The sequence below is a fragment of the Sphaerodactylus townsendi genome, linkage group LG06, assembly GCF_021028975.2.
Source record: "Sphaerodactylus townsendi isolate TG3544 linkage group LG06, MPM_Stown_v2.3, whole genome shotgun sequence".
NCBI classification, from domain to species: Eukaryota; Metazoa; Chordata; class Lepidosauria; order Squamata; family Sphaerodactylidae; genus Sphaerodactylus; species Sphaerodactylus townsendi.
In genome coordinates, this window is record NC_059430.1 from 77,791,069 (window position 1) to 77,804,509 (window position 13,441).

The following is a 13,441-nucleotide window of genomic DNA, read 5'->3' on the forward strand; positions in this document are numbered from 1 at the left end:
ATGCATGTTCCAAATATGCCTAAAGCATGAATTATGAAATCCATTATTCAGAGAACCAGTGCAGCCTGCTCTCACATATGAGCATGGCAGAGTGACCAAATTACAACCTGGAGATCCTTTCTATCCTTTAAGAATATCCAAGGTGACAGGATAGTCTGTATTCACTACTCTGCCTATCCCCTGTTTCTTTGCTTATCCCATCTCCCAGTACATAAATGGGCAAAAACTGTGTGTTCCACTTATGCAGTCAATTGATAATAGCCTATAGAAAATTAATATAGCCAAAATTAGTTATCACAAAATAATATATAAGTTGAGCTTCGAATGTGATCTGTTGAAGATAATGAGACACTCCCAGCCCAACTCCACCAGGATTCTAAAAGTATGTTCTTCAGCCCTTCCTGTCACTGCCTTCTCTCATTCACAGCTCGTTTTTCGACTTCTGCCACTATAAAAGACCAGCTATTGAACAGACTGGACATATTAAATACACTGAGATGAAGAAAGTCACCATTTTCTTCTTTCTTGATTGACAGCCACACCAAGTATCTCTAGAAGAAAACCCATCAGGAAATAAGACATATTCATTTTAGCATTTTGTTGGTAAATGATACATGCGCATGAAACCAGTTGCAGAAGGATGGTCCAGTGTTTGGTCTGAGTGTAATTATGGCTTACTTTGTGTACACATCCTATAAGATTGCACTCTAATCTATATAAGTGATGATAAGACTAGATCTTGGTGTTGTCAGAATCAATCTCAGAATCAGTCTTATTTGCAATCCACACATTTTTGCCAATGTGACTGTGTTTATTGAAACATTGTGTATATGCATGCAGAGGCAATTGCTTCAGCATCTTGGGAAACCTTTGGAGGACTGCAAAAGTCTGCTTTTGATGACTTCCAACAAAGGATAAAGAAAAGATTTTCAGCAGAGCTCACAATCAATTTTTAAATATTTAGAGAGCTCAGATCTGGAATGAATGCAAAGCTGTTGTTTTTGTAAGCTTCCCTTTCCTTACTGAGAAACTCTCTTACATCAAGGGCTCCCTGGGAAGAACCCTGGTATCCAGCTGCTACCACTCAGAATCACCTGAGAACATCTAGACTGATGTGCTGAGATAGTAGTCTTCCAGGGCAGTACTAGAGCAATAACAAAGTAATTTATAACCAGCCTGGTAGCACCAGTGCAATCCAGTACATGGACAAAAGATTAAGAGAAACATCCCAGAATAATATATTGTACTAAGTGAAGCAAAAAAAAGTCTTTCTAAAAAGATTTATTGTAAAAGGGGGGAGGAGGGAAAGGATGGTTGGATTCATAAAGGGATGGGAAAAGGCAAAACGTAATGTAGGGAAAAGCCCACAGGAGCAACAATACAGACATATTAAATTGAAAAGCAGTGCAATTGAACTAAGCTAAACACATTACTTGTGCTACAAAGCATATGCAGAGTTCCTTTTGATAACAAGAAGTTGAAGATTTTCCCAAGAACAAGATAACACCTATCCAATTTACTGTGGACCCATTTTCCATTGACGACTAAAAACCGAAGACAAGAGAAAATCCCAAATGTCAAGATATTTATGCTGAATAGAGCTGAACCTAAGCCAGCTTCCATTCTAAGAATGACAAATGGATTTCTCCAATCTCACATAAATCTCCATTACTGATGTCAGAAGCTACTTTTACCAATCAGAACCATATACAATATAGTTCTGCCTGCATCAAGCACCTGATAAAGGGGTTTAACTTCCATGATAAATAGATGGTCTGATCCAAACAACATTTGTCCAAATGGAATTCAGTCTGCAGGATGGTCCAGTATAGAATGGAAGTGAATAGCTAATGCTAATGGAATCTAGGGATCCAAGGACCCTGATTCTCTAGGTGGCACTCTTGAGCCTCAGCAAACTGTTGGATTTCTGTCACAATGGACTCCCCAATATTTATCAAATAACACAGCAGTTGTCTTGATCCTACGTTACCTAGGAAGTATTTTACACCATACAATGCTGTTCATTCATTTAGATTAACTCCACTCTATACATCTTCCTTTACTGAAGGAAGCATGGCATGAGCTTACCCCATGGATGTCTCAGTGGTGCTGTCTCTGTTACAGTCCTTGCTTCTTCATGAAATGAACACTGCATTTATCATTAAGAAGATTTTTTCTTCTTGAGATTATATAATATTGAAGAACTGTGACTAGTTCAAGGTCACCCAGAAGGCTTCATGTGTAGTAGCAGGGAAACAATGCAAGTTCACCAGATAAGAGTCCATTGCTCCTGTGGAATAGTAGAGAATCAAACCCAGTTCTCCAGATTAGAGTCCACCACTCCTAACCCACCACACCACACTGACAAGTTAAATCTGTTGTTCTCAATTCTATTTCACACTGCTTCAGTTTCCTTGCATTACCAAAGTAGACAGTATTATACTGTATAATTTCTCTATAGAAATTCCTCCATCTGTGCTTGATGACTTTGAGATGCTGAATTTTCTAGTCGAGGCTATTTACAATTGTCTCAATCTCCAGCTGTTCCTGATTTTAAAATAAACTGGCAACTCTAACAGCATCTGGGTTGCACAGATCACATCTCATGCAGAAACTTTCATTTTTTTCCAATCATAAAGCAGTCATTCTTCAGTTTCTTTCCCCTACGCAACCTGTTCCCAAACGTTTTATTCATTTTCTTTGAAGGTGAAGAATCTTAACATACATAATTGGCTAAGAATTCAAATGTCCAATGACGAACCCTTAGCCAATTACCGTGCAGGACACACAGGGACCCAAGCCCTGTGTCTCCTACACCCCCACTGTCCATTGCTGGGCCCATGGTGCCAGTGCTCCACGGGCCCAGAAAAGCCCTTAACCCCCCCCTCCCAGCACCAAGAAGCCAGGCCAGGGCCGTGGAGTTGCTGCTCCGTGGACCAGGCAGCCTCCCCCCCACATGTGCCCAGCAGCCTCCCCCCTACCCCAAGCAGCCAGGCCAGGGGCCCCTCCCCAAAAACCCAGCAAAACCCTCCCGCCTCCCTCATCCCAAGTACCAAATGTACACCCTCCCCCACCCTAACCAAATTTCCCTCCACCCCAAGCCTTACCTTCTCACCATCCCCCATCCCAAATCTTACCTTTCCACCCTCCCCTTCCCCAATACTAACTTTCAACCCTCTCACACTCTTATTCTCACCAACCAACCCCCACCCCTAGCCACAGCCATTAACCCCCCCAAGTCCAAGCCTTACCCTTCAACCCTTCCCCCACCCCAACCCTCACCTTGCCAACCTCCCCCACCACAACCCTCACCTTGCCAACCTCCCCCAACTACTGTCACTCCCTTACCCCTACCCTAAACCATCACCCCAAACATCACCTTGCCACATCCCCCACCCCAAGCCATACCTCTTCAGCCCCAAGCCACAGTCCCACATAAGTGCCATGTGTCATGCTGGGAGCAAGGGGGGCTACAGCCCCACTAAAGCACATTGCAGGGAAGATGCTTCCTCGTACAACCTTTCCTAGGGCCGCAATGGGCTTTGCTGCTAGTCTATATATAATTTGTTTAGTAGATTATTAAGAACTTGTGGTTGCTTTTGGCCTTGTTTATGGATAATCAGGTTGGTGCTATTGCAAGGAACTTGGAAACTGACTCCTGGTTTAAACTCAGCTGGCCTAACTATACTGATCTACACTACTGAATTCCAGATTGGACTACTGTAAGATGCTCTACATGAGATTGCCTTTGAAAACATCTCAAAATCTTCAGCTGATACAACTAAAGTGACGCATCAACTGCACTGGCAACCAGTTTGCTTCCAGATCCAAGTGGGGGCTGGAGATTTCCTGGAATTACAGTTTATCTCAAGACTACAAAGATAAATTGCCATGAAGAAAATGGCTGCTTTGATGGCTTCTGTGGCCACTACACCCCACGACATCCCTTCCCTCCACAAACTCTACTCTCCCAAGGATCCCCACCTGAATCTTCAAAAATTTCCCAACCCAGAATTGGTAATTCTATGAAGGACCTTTGTGAGGAAGCTGCTTTGCTTTCTGGGAAAGAGTGGCAAGAAATTGTGCAAAATAACCCTTATTTTATGAATGATCCCTTATTTGCAAAGAGCATTCAGATTCCAGATTACTAGGTGTCAATACAGGAAACAGGCAATGGAAATCCACAGACCAGACACCAGGCATGTAGCATTCTTTAAAAGTGTTCTTATTAGGCACTTTAATAAACTGGTACACTACTCTCATTTTCAATAAGTTTAAAAAAATTGAACAAGGCTGTCACCATGGGAAGGGTCAGATATAAAAATAAATGCATAAGCATTCTCCTTTCAGCAGTTTAACAAAGCTCCCTTTTGAGTTTCCTGTTGTCAGACATACCATATTGATGCAAAAAAAGATATTGGAAATAACATGTTCCAGCTGTGAACTGAGCTTACATGACTTTAATAATTAAAATCAGCCGTAGCAGTGTAGCACAGATGCTCTAACGTAGGTGCTCTGCAGTCAATCAGTTTCACTACCACCAACCTCATTTGGCCGGCAGCAGATAACTCAGCAACATCAATCGATAAGGAAGATCTTTCTGCACGATGGGAGGTTGTGGCAACACAACAGACATCAGACTGTCTGAAAACTAAGGAACTTCCTTGGAAGTGATATGAAGCAAAAAAGTAAGAAAGAGAAGTCCAGGCTTTCTTCACACAGAGAACCTGAAATGTGACTTTTCTTGGAGCATCAGCAGAATGTCTACCAAGATCTCTCCTAGAGTCATTGTAAAAGCAAATGACGTTGTGAAATCAATATAATGCTATTTTCTCTGTTTCCCTTAATATGTACAAACATTTGAACATGTACATTTTTTGTTCTTTGAACATTAGAATGATTTTCAAACAGTTCTCGCAGAAATTCTGAAGCTTCTTTATTTTTTTTATTTTATTGGGTTTGCTTTATTTTATTTATTTTATTGGGTTTCACAGCCAGATCCAGGTTAACCAGGATTATTTTATTGGGTTTCACAGCCAGAACCAGCTTAACTAGGATTCCTTGATGAGTCATGGTGACCATTAGATAGATGGCTTTTCCACCATTAGAGCACATTGTTCATGTAACTTTTTCAGGCTGTTTCCTTATGGTGATGATTCTCTATGTTCCTAAAGGATTAAAATAAAGCAGACTTGGGAAAGGCCATACTGAGGACAAAGAAAACCTGAAGAGAGAATTATTAAAGCATGGTGTTGAAAACATTCCAGTCTGGGGGGAAAGGCACAGTAAAACCTCCTTGTGGAAGCAGTTCAGGCAGAAGTGACACACCATTGCCACTAGGAATTGTGGAGTTAAAAACCACTGGAAAAGAAGGGGTGGTGGAGATGGGGGATGGAGCATCAGCTGCAGGGACAGAAGATGCCAACAGGCAGAGGTGACACTCTGAGAGGAATGGCTCACAGAGCTGAGCAGAAGCCTGGGGAGGGCACTCAGTGGGAGCAGAGGAACTGAAAGTAGCAGGATCCTGACAAAGCAGACTTGGGAAGAGGAGCTGAAGGCAGAAGAAAACAGGACAGAGCAGGAGAGGGATGCAGGAAAGGGGTCAGCCTTCAACAGGAACAAGGGAAGTGCTGGAGGCAGAGGTTGAAGGATGGAAAACAAATACTCAGGAGCAGCAAGGGTTGCCAGGAGTAACACAGGAGAGAACTCAGGGGCTCAACACCCAGCAGGGGCCCAGGGACTATGGAAAGAGTTTGGACTGCACCTATTGGCAGGGCATGGAGGTGCAGTAGTGTAGAGCACTAAGCAAGACTCAAAGTACTCTGTAATTCTTCATAGTAAAAATGGTACATAGCCTGAGAGGGAAACTAAAGCCAAAGGTTCCTGGTCTGAGGCCATATAGAAGTGACACTTGATTCAAAGTATAGTTTTCATCATTTTTTAAGCCCTACCTTTGTAAAAACAACCATCCTAGTGTAAGTTATTCAGTATCACAAAGAGGAAGGGCATATCTAGGCAAAAGAAATTTTCTGAATCATGTGTAAGCTCTGGATGTTTTAGTAAATTGAAACGTTTGTCACCATAAACAAAGAAGTAAGACTTGTTTGCCCCAAGATACAAGACGAATTTGGTTTGGGGGTTGAAGTTTTTTGCAGGTGTGTTAGAAGGCTAGTATAAAGCTGCATGCATGAATGAACCATATCTTGAGTAGCAGCTGAAAACTAACTGTATTGATATGTAAGTAATCATTTGATAAGTGCAAAGATCAAAATATACATACCTTCACATCTGCTGACTGATCCATATACAAGGTAAGGTTGGAAGGGATATGGTCCTCTAACTTCACCAAAATTAGGAAATTCTAGGTCGAATTGTTGCCTGGATAGTAGTCATCCTGGATGTCTTGTGTATGCTGCTTTCAATTCCATGATAGAAGGAAAGTGTGATCTAATATATTTATTTACTTGAAATTTATATGCTTCCTCTCCAGGTAAACTTAGTGCAGGTAAATGTAATACATAATAATGAAGTTTTAATGCTAATGTGGTTATTGTGTTGAATAATGTATTTTACTGCCTCCCTCTGACCTATCTCCTTCCCTAGGAACAGGCCAAGCAGTCTGTCTCTCTCTAGAATTTTATCTCATCTTCTAAGTCCCCTGTGGATTTTAATGACTCTCACCTGTTCTCTGCAGAATTCCAATAGCTGCTGAAAAGGTAAGGATGACAAAGGAATCCAATCATCAGCCAACCTTTTTTCCACTCTCTCATTTTACTGTATAATGAAGATAGAAAAATACATTTGTTCTGTGTAATACAGGAGAAATTGAATGGAAGAAAATTATAATTAATGACTTAACAATATAACTACATTAAACTGCAAATTGGTAGCAGGCAGCAAAGTAAGGAGACATTTTCTGCAAAAATACTGGTCAGAAAATAATCTTTATAAATTCTATCAAAAATGTTGTGGCTGTGAGTTCTAACAAGTTCTGGGGGTGGGGCTTATTTTTGTGTGCTAATCCAGTTGCAGTACAGAATATAAAGATGTCTTTTTATTGTGATGCTTTGTTACATCTTAAAAGTTAAGAAAAGAACTGTGAATGCAAAACAATAACCAAAACCAAGATATGGGTTAGATTTGCATAACTGTAGTATGAAATTTATATTAAAGGCTTGCTAGGAGATGGGAAAGAGATATTTATCTTTAACCCAATAAGTATAAAACAGAGCATAAGAGCAGCTGTTTTGGATCAGACCATTCCATCCTCTTTCACAGTGGTCTAGCAGATGCTACAGGAAGCAAAGAAAAATCTGCTGATGCCCACCCCCCCCCCCCCAGTGCTGGTATGCTGGTATACTGGTATACTGAGTGTTACTGCTTCTTAACACATATATCCTTGTGTCTAGCAGCCATTGATGAACCTGTTCTCCATGAATTTGTCTAGTCCCATTTTAAAGCCAGTTAAACTAAGGATTGTCATTATATCTTGTGTAGTCTCAAATCTACTGTCAACTTCACGTAGGCCCTTTCCGCACAGAGGCGGAAGGGCTTGGGTCGGCGTTTCTGATGCTGACCCAACGACACTGGGACCGTCCGCATGGACGGTCCCAGAAAGAACCGGGGAGACGGCGCCACAGGGCACCATTGCCCAGTCGACTTACCTGCTCTCCGGCCCTCCGACGCGTCGCCGGGGCCTGGGAACACGCCTCCCCTGCCCACCCTGCTGGCGCTTCGCTGTACCCTTGTGGCGAGAGCAGGGGAAATGTCCCCATTGGCCCCGGCGACGCTGAAAACTGGCGGAGCCCCAAATGAAATGAGGAAGGGAAGTGGGGAGGCTGAGGAAGCACTGCCGTTCACATGGCAGCAGCTTCCAGCCGGCGTTGCCAGAAAAGTGCGCTTCCCAGCGCACTCTGGAAACATCCAGCTCGGGCTTGGCCCGGCGGCGCAAAGGCGTGCTGTAGACAACTGCGCCCTGTCTAGAAAATGGCTGACCTGAGGGACGCGTTTTGCCAGATCCCAGGTCCATGTATTCGCTACGGTCTTGGAAACGGCCTGAGTGAGAGTGAGATTAACCATAGTCATGTCTTTTTAAAAAAAATTCAAAATGCTTTGGTTGTGGGAACCAAAACTATTTGAACTGGAAGCCCTGTGAAACTCTGCAGCAGTATTTTATACAATACTTGCAATCAGTTGGAAGTTACCTCAAGATCTAGTTTACACATGGTAGGGAGTTTGTGTGTATACTATACATTTCTGGTAAGTTTCAGATTCATCAGTCATCCTTCACTGAATATATAGTCTTGAATAACAATAGGCACAGAAACATAGGCATATGTATGAACACCCCTGTACTCTAGTGGTCTTGCCTCCCTTTTCTCGGAATAGATGGATTGCATACAGAAGCGACTCACATATAAGTTCTCGTTAGAAGCTATAGACAGGCAGAGAAAAGCATGTGAACCCAAAGTTCTGCTAGGTCAGTGCAGGTATTGCTGGGCTAGAGCTAATCATGCATAACAAAAGGAGGAGGATGCTTTAAAATCAAGTCTACAGGAGGCGAGGCATGTTGCTTGAGGAAAGAAAGGGATAGTCTTTATTGTATGGAGATCCATACTGTGATAGGAAATGACCATTCTGTCCAGCTTTCTAACTTGAGGAGGGAAAGAAATCCTGAGAGTACATCTGGTCCTCAGGAAGGACAGAGTACATATCATTCTGTCAGGGAGGGAAATTGAGACTGATTCAGCATTGTTCCAATATGCAAGGTGAGTTCCAAAATGAAACCAGAAGTGATGTCTTTGCACTGGGGCAACACTCTTAGAGTGTTATCCCAGTGTGATGATGTAACTTATGGCTTCATACAAAAAGTGACATCAAGCATCAGTGTAATGCTAAATCACACCTCCACATTTCTTCCTACCAGCTCACTGAGCAATAGAGGGGAATGGGGAGGCCAGGTCAGAAACTCTCATGCTAGAGTAGAAAACTGTCCCCCTTCCCCTTGACATGAATAAAAGGAGGCAGCTGAAAGGAGAGAAGTCACTGAGAATAGAGATCATCAACTGGGTAAACAAAAAGACAGCAGCAGAACAGGCAGAAGGAAAAATAGATAGGAATCTGAACTATCAAGATGATCAATAATCTCTGTGTTACATTCCCAATTCAAGTGCAGTTGCTTTTAGGAAACTGGGATCAGGGAATGATGAACCCTTCCCCACCACTGCCAGCAACAAAGAAAAAAATATTAATTTTATTTATTTTGAAATTTATAGGCCATCCTTTCTACATGGGCAGACCAAAAATTACCACATAATAATAATAGTAATACTGAGGCAGAAATTATTTAAACAGAATAAAAGATGTATTTAACAAGATAGGAGATGGGAAAGGGAGAGGAATAACTTGGAGAAAGGAAATATTTATTTACAGCAGAGCCCTTTGGCAGAGAAGTAGTATTTGTTTTCAGGCACAGACTCAAATAAGTTTGGTAAGTTTCAGCAAGCTTAGATGCTCTTCAGTAGTACAGTTATTTAGATGGTTCTGTTACTTAAGATGTTCTATTTTAAGGATTAAACACCCTGGATTCTATCAGGCTTGGTACATTAACTTCAGTATCCTCATTCAGCCTTCAAAGATAGAAAATCCCAAATAAACATAAAACACACTCTTTAGAGGAGATTCAAGGCAAAGCTCAATAACTAACCACCAGTTTCCCTAGTCTCTGTATATTTACTTTCCACCACAGCATACAGGTCTATCACACAGTAGGACAAGAAAGAATCACACACTGACTGCCACTGCTTTCCTCAGAGTTATTATGTCTTGTCACAGCAAAGGCTTAACAGCTTTTTACTTCAAGAACTTCACACTCCAAAAGCCTCCCAGACAGTTTTACACAGGGAGATAACCTCCTCCCTTTCAGTGACATAAAGTCTTTGTGACCAATCAGAGTGCAGGGTTGCCTCAGTCAATCAGTTGGCTTCCCGGTTCCTAGACCTCTATGCCTTACTCTGTGTGTAAATGATAATGGCACCTGACAGACCTGCACTTTTAAAATATATACTTTTCTCTGCAGTCCATCACAACACCATTCATAAAAGCATTCCACAGAAGACCCATGTCTTGTAGCTCATATCTCCCTAAATTTCCCCACCAATAGCCCAGCCTTGCAGTGCTTTCTAAAGACACGTTTTATAAAAGAGGGACCCGATTTATGAAATTAGGGTTAGCAATGAAAATGAATGGGCTCCAGTACATGCTAGATAAGTAACCTTGGGTGGGCAGATATATAGCTATAGACAGACAGACAGACAGACAGACAGACAGACAGACAGACAGACAGACAGACAGACAGACAGACAGACAGACAGACAGACCGACCGACCGACCGACCGACCGACCGACAGAGCAGCATTAGCTCGCAGGAGTCGTAGTCTTTCAGATCTGTTGGGGAAAAGCAGGTAGACATGTAGTTCTGTACATTACAGAGAGAAGTAATGAGAACTGTGCAGGCCCAATAAGATATGAGCAATCCAGTACAGAGATGTTTCACACTATGAAAGATATATTTATGGAGCAAAGTAACTATGGGATTGGGAACTGTCAATTACGTCTACATTTCATTTTGTGGACTGAGTAGCCAATGTGGCTTGCTCCACTGTAGCTATCTTTCAGGGAAAAGACCTATATTCCTTAAAATGGTAACCAAGTAGGGAGCCCTGTTTCAAAGGAGGTTAAACCTCTCCTTCCTTCCATGCCCCAGTTCAAACTGGGGCTGCCCACACTTCCTGCTTGCATTTTTTGGATGGAATGAAATAGATAATCTTCATCTTGTCTGAGCCCTTAGATGCCTGCTGTGGAAGAACGTTTCCATTTGACTAAAGGCTGGAGACACATATGTTCTCTGTTGGGGTCCTACTGCAAGCAACCTACCATAACAAGTGGCCCCCATCCAGGCTGTGTACACAGGGATGAATAATATGATGGCAACCGTCCACATGATAAATAGCCAGGACATGATTACTCGCCACTGGGAGGCAATGATAAATATAATACACATTTCAATCCTAGATTATAGATGAGACATGAAAAACACTGATGAATGAACAGATCCAGGCACTTAACTATCTGGTAACAATTGTAGTGTTGTATGAGCATGCATGGTTAAATTACCTTCAAAGGTAGAATTTAGCTAAAATGTGCAATGAATGAATCAGGGGAGCAAAGTCAATAACCTAATTATTTTTACTCTAGTCCTTCCCTAGCAAGACTTCTTGTACAGGCCTAGGAGATAGTTGGTTGCTTGACAACACCCAGCAGGATAGCATTACTCTAAGTGTTAGTGCTTATTGATTGACTTCATGGGTTTTGTGCTGAGATATAAATAAGAACAGGGCTCATGCAATTGATCACATCAGAATTGAAAATTACACAGTCTCTGCACAACATCTTTAGTTCAGCGGTTTGATTGAAAACTTTTCAAAGCTTGCTTCTTTAGACCAAAGGCCGAAGGGGGAAAAATTCCAGCAAATTTTTGCAAAGAAGGTCATTATTGCTGCTGTGCTGTTTGTGTAAAAAAGTGTTTGTTAATAAAGTTGTGTTGAGTAACTTTGGAACTCCACTGAAAGCCATCTATTGTTCATGATTGTCTCTGTCTCCAAAGGAGCAAGAAGGGGAAATACCCATTTTATGGCATCTTGATGGTCAAGATTTGTGAGTTTAATCTCATAATGTACAAGCAAGCTATCTGCTGCACTTTAGCTCAAAAACAACAAAAAATGCAATATATAAAGTCTGAAATGGGAAATATTGCTCACAATGACTGACATGAATAAACACAGTGCAGACCTCTCAGGATTAGAAGCAATCAGCAAATCCAATGTTCCCATTTCTTTGAGTGTCCAGTCATCTAAGGTTAGATGGGTGGAAACCTGAGAAGGGGTCTTCTTGGTTGTGGCACCAAAACTGTGGAGTTCTTTCTCTGGAGAGACTTGCTCTTTCCCCTATTTACCGTATATACTCATGTATAAGTCGAATTTTTCATCACATTTTTAATGCTGAAAAAGCTCCCCTCGGCTTATATGCGGGTCATTAAAATTTTTTGTGTGTTTTTACTTTGCCGGCCAGCAGGGGGCGGAGTTTTTATGCTAGCGGCGCAAAGGGGTACCAGGGTACCCTCAGAAGACACTCCACATGATACCAGCCAAGGGTTGGTGAATTTTGGTTCAGGGGGGCCAAAGTTATGGACCCCCAAATGGGGTGCCCGCTTTCCCCATTGTTGCCAATGGGGGCTATTAGTGGATGGGGCTAGCCTCTTGAGGGTCCATAACTTTGGACCCTCTGAACAAACTTCACCAAACCTGGCTGGTCTCATCAGGAGAGTCTCACTATGAAGACTCCAACCAGGTTTGGTGAAGTTTGGGTCAGGGGATCCAAAGTTATTGACCCCCAAAGAAGATGCCCCATCCCCCATTGTTTACAATGGAAGCTAATAGTAGATTTTCCATTTCTGATAATATCCCTCTTAAAATCTAAGTTGGGTTACATTTGGACATACAGATGATGATGAGGAATCCAGTTTTGTAGGATTTTAACTCTTGTGTTTTAGCTTAGTTGCTGGTTGAGCTATGGTTTTTGTACTTTTAAAGTTATTGTTGATATCATATTGTTCTTGTTAACCCTCTTTTCCACTTACAGAGCCAGTTTACTGTTTTTCTTTGAAATAAATATTAAAAAACATTTAACCTACTGATGCCTCAATTGATGTAATTTTATTGGCATCTATTTTTATTTTTGAAATTTACCAGCAGCTGCTGCATTTCCCACCCTCGACTTATACGCGAGTCAATAAGTTTTCCCAGTTTTTTGTGGTAAAATTAGATGCGTCGACTTATATGCGGGTCGACTTATACGCGAGTATATACGGTAATTGCATTCCAACAGCTGTTGAACACGTTTCTGTTTTGTTTGGCTTTCCCTCACTATACTTCTTTCCTGTTCAGGTGTTTTGTTTAGTTGTAGTTTTTAATTGTTTGGACTTTCTCAGGAGTGAATGGAGCGATGGGCCCTCTGGGGGTTGGACAGGGTGTCCTCCCGCCCGGTAGACGGGCGATTCCACGGGTCTCCTTGGGCGTCTCCTAGGGGCCCTTGAGGTGGTCTGCTCAACGCAGTACGAGACCCTCCTGTTCTGGGCGGCCTTCTCGCTGGCCTTCAGGGGAGCCTTCCGCAGCGATGAATTAGTAGCATCTTCCTGCAGGGAGAGGGCGGGAGGGCCCTGGGGGTCCGGGATATCCAGCTGAGAGGCGGCACCTTATTCATCTGGCTGCGGAGGTCCAAGACCGACCAGAGGGCACGGGGTACCCTGGTGACCCTTTTTTCGGCGCCGGCAAGCAGCTCGTGCCCCGTGGCAGCCATGGCCATCTATCTGGCAGCACGCCTG

General features: G+C 42.5%; 1 long non-coding RNA gene across 4 annotated transcripts in view; it reads left to right on the plus strand.

The window, feature by feature from the left end:
- Positions 1-13,441, plus strand: part of LOC125434795 — an 82,458-nt gene that overhangs the window by 42,436 nt on the left and 26,581 nt on the right. For all 4 annotated transcript variants that reach the window (XR_007244826.1, XR_007244828.1, XR_007244827.1 and 1 more), the window contains exon 4: positions 6,604-6,716. This is a non-coding gene — a long non-coding RNA (uncharacterized LOC125434795). The remainder of the gene's footprint in view (positions 1-6,603; positions 6,717-13,441) is intronic.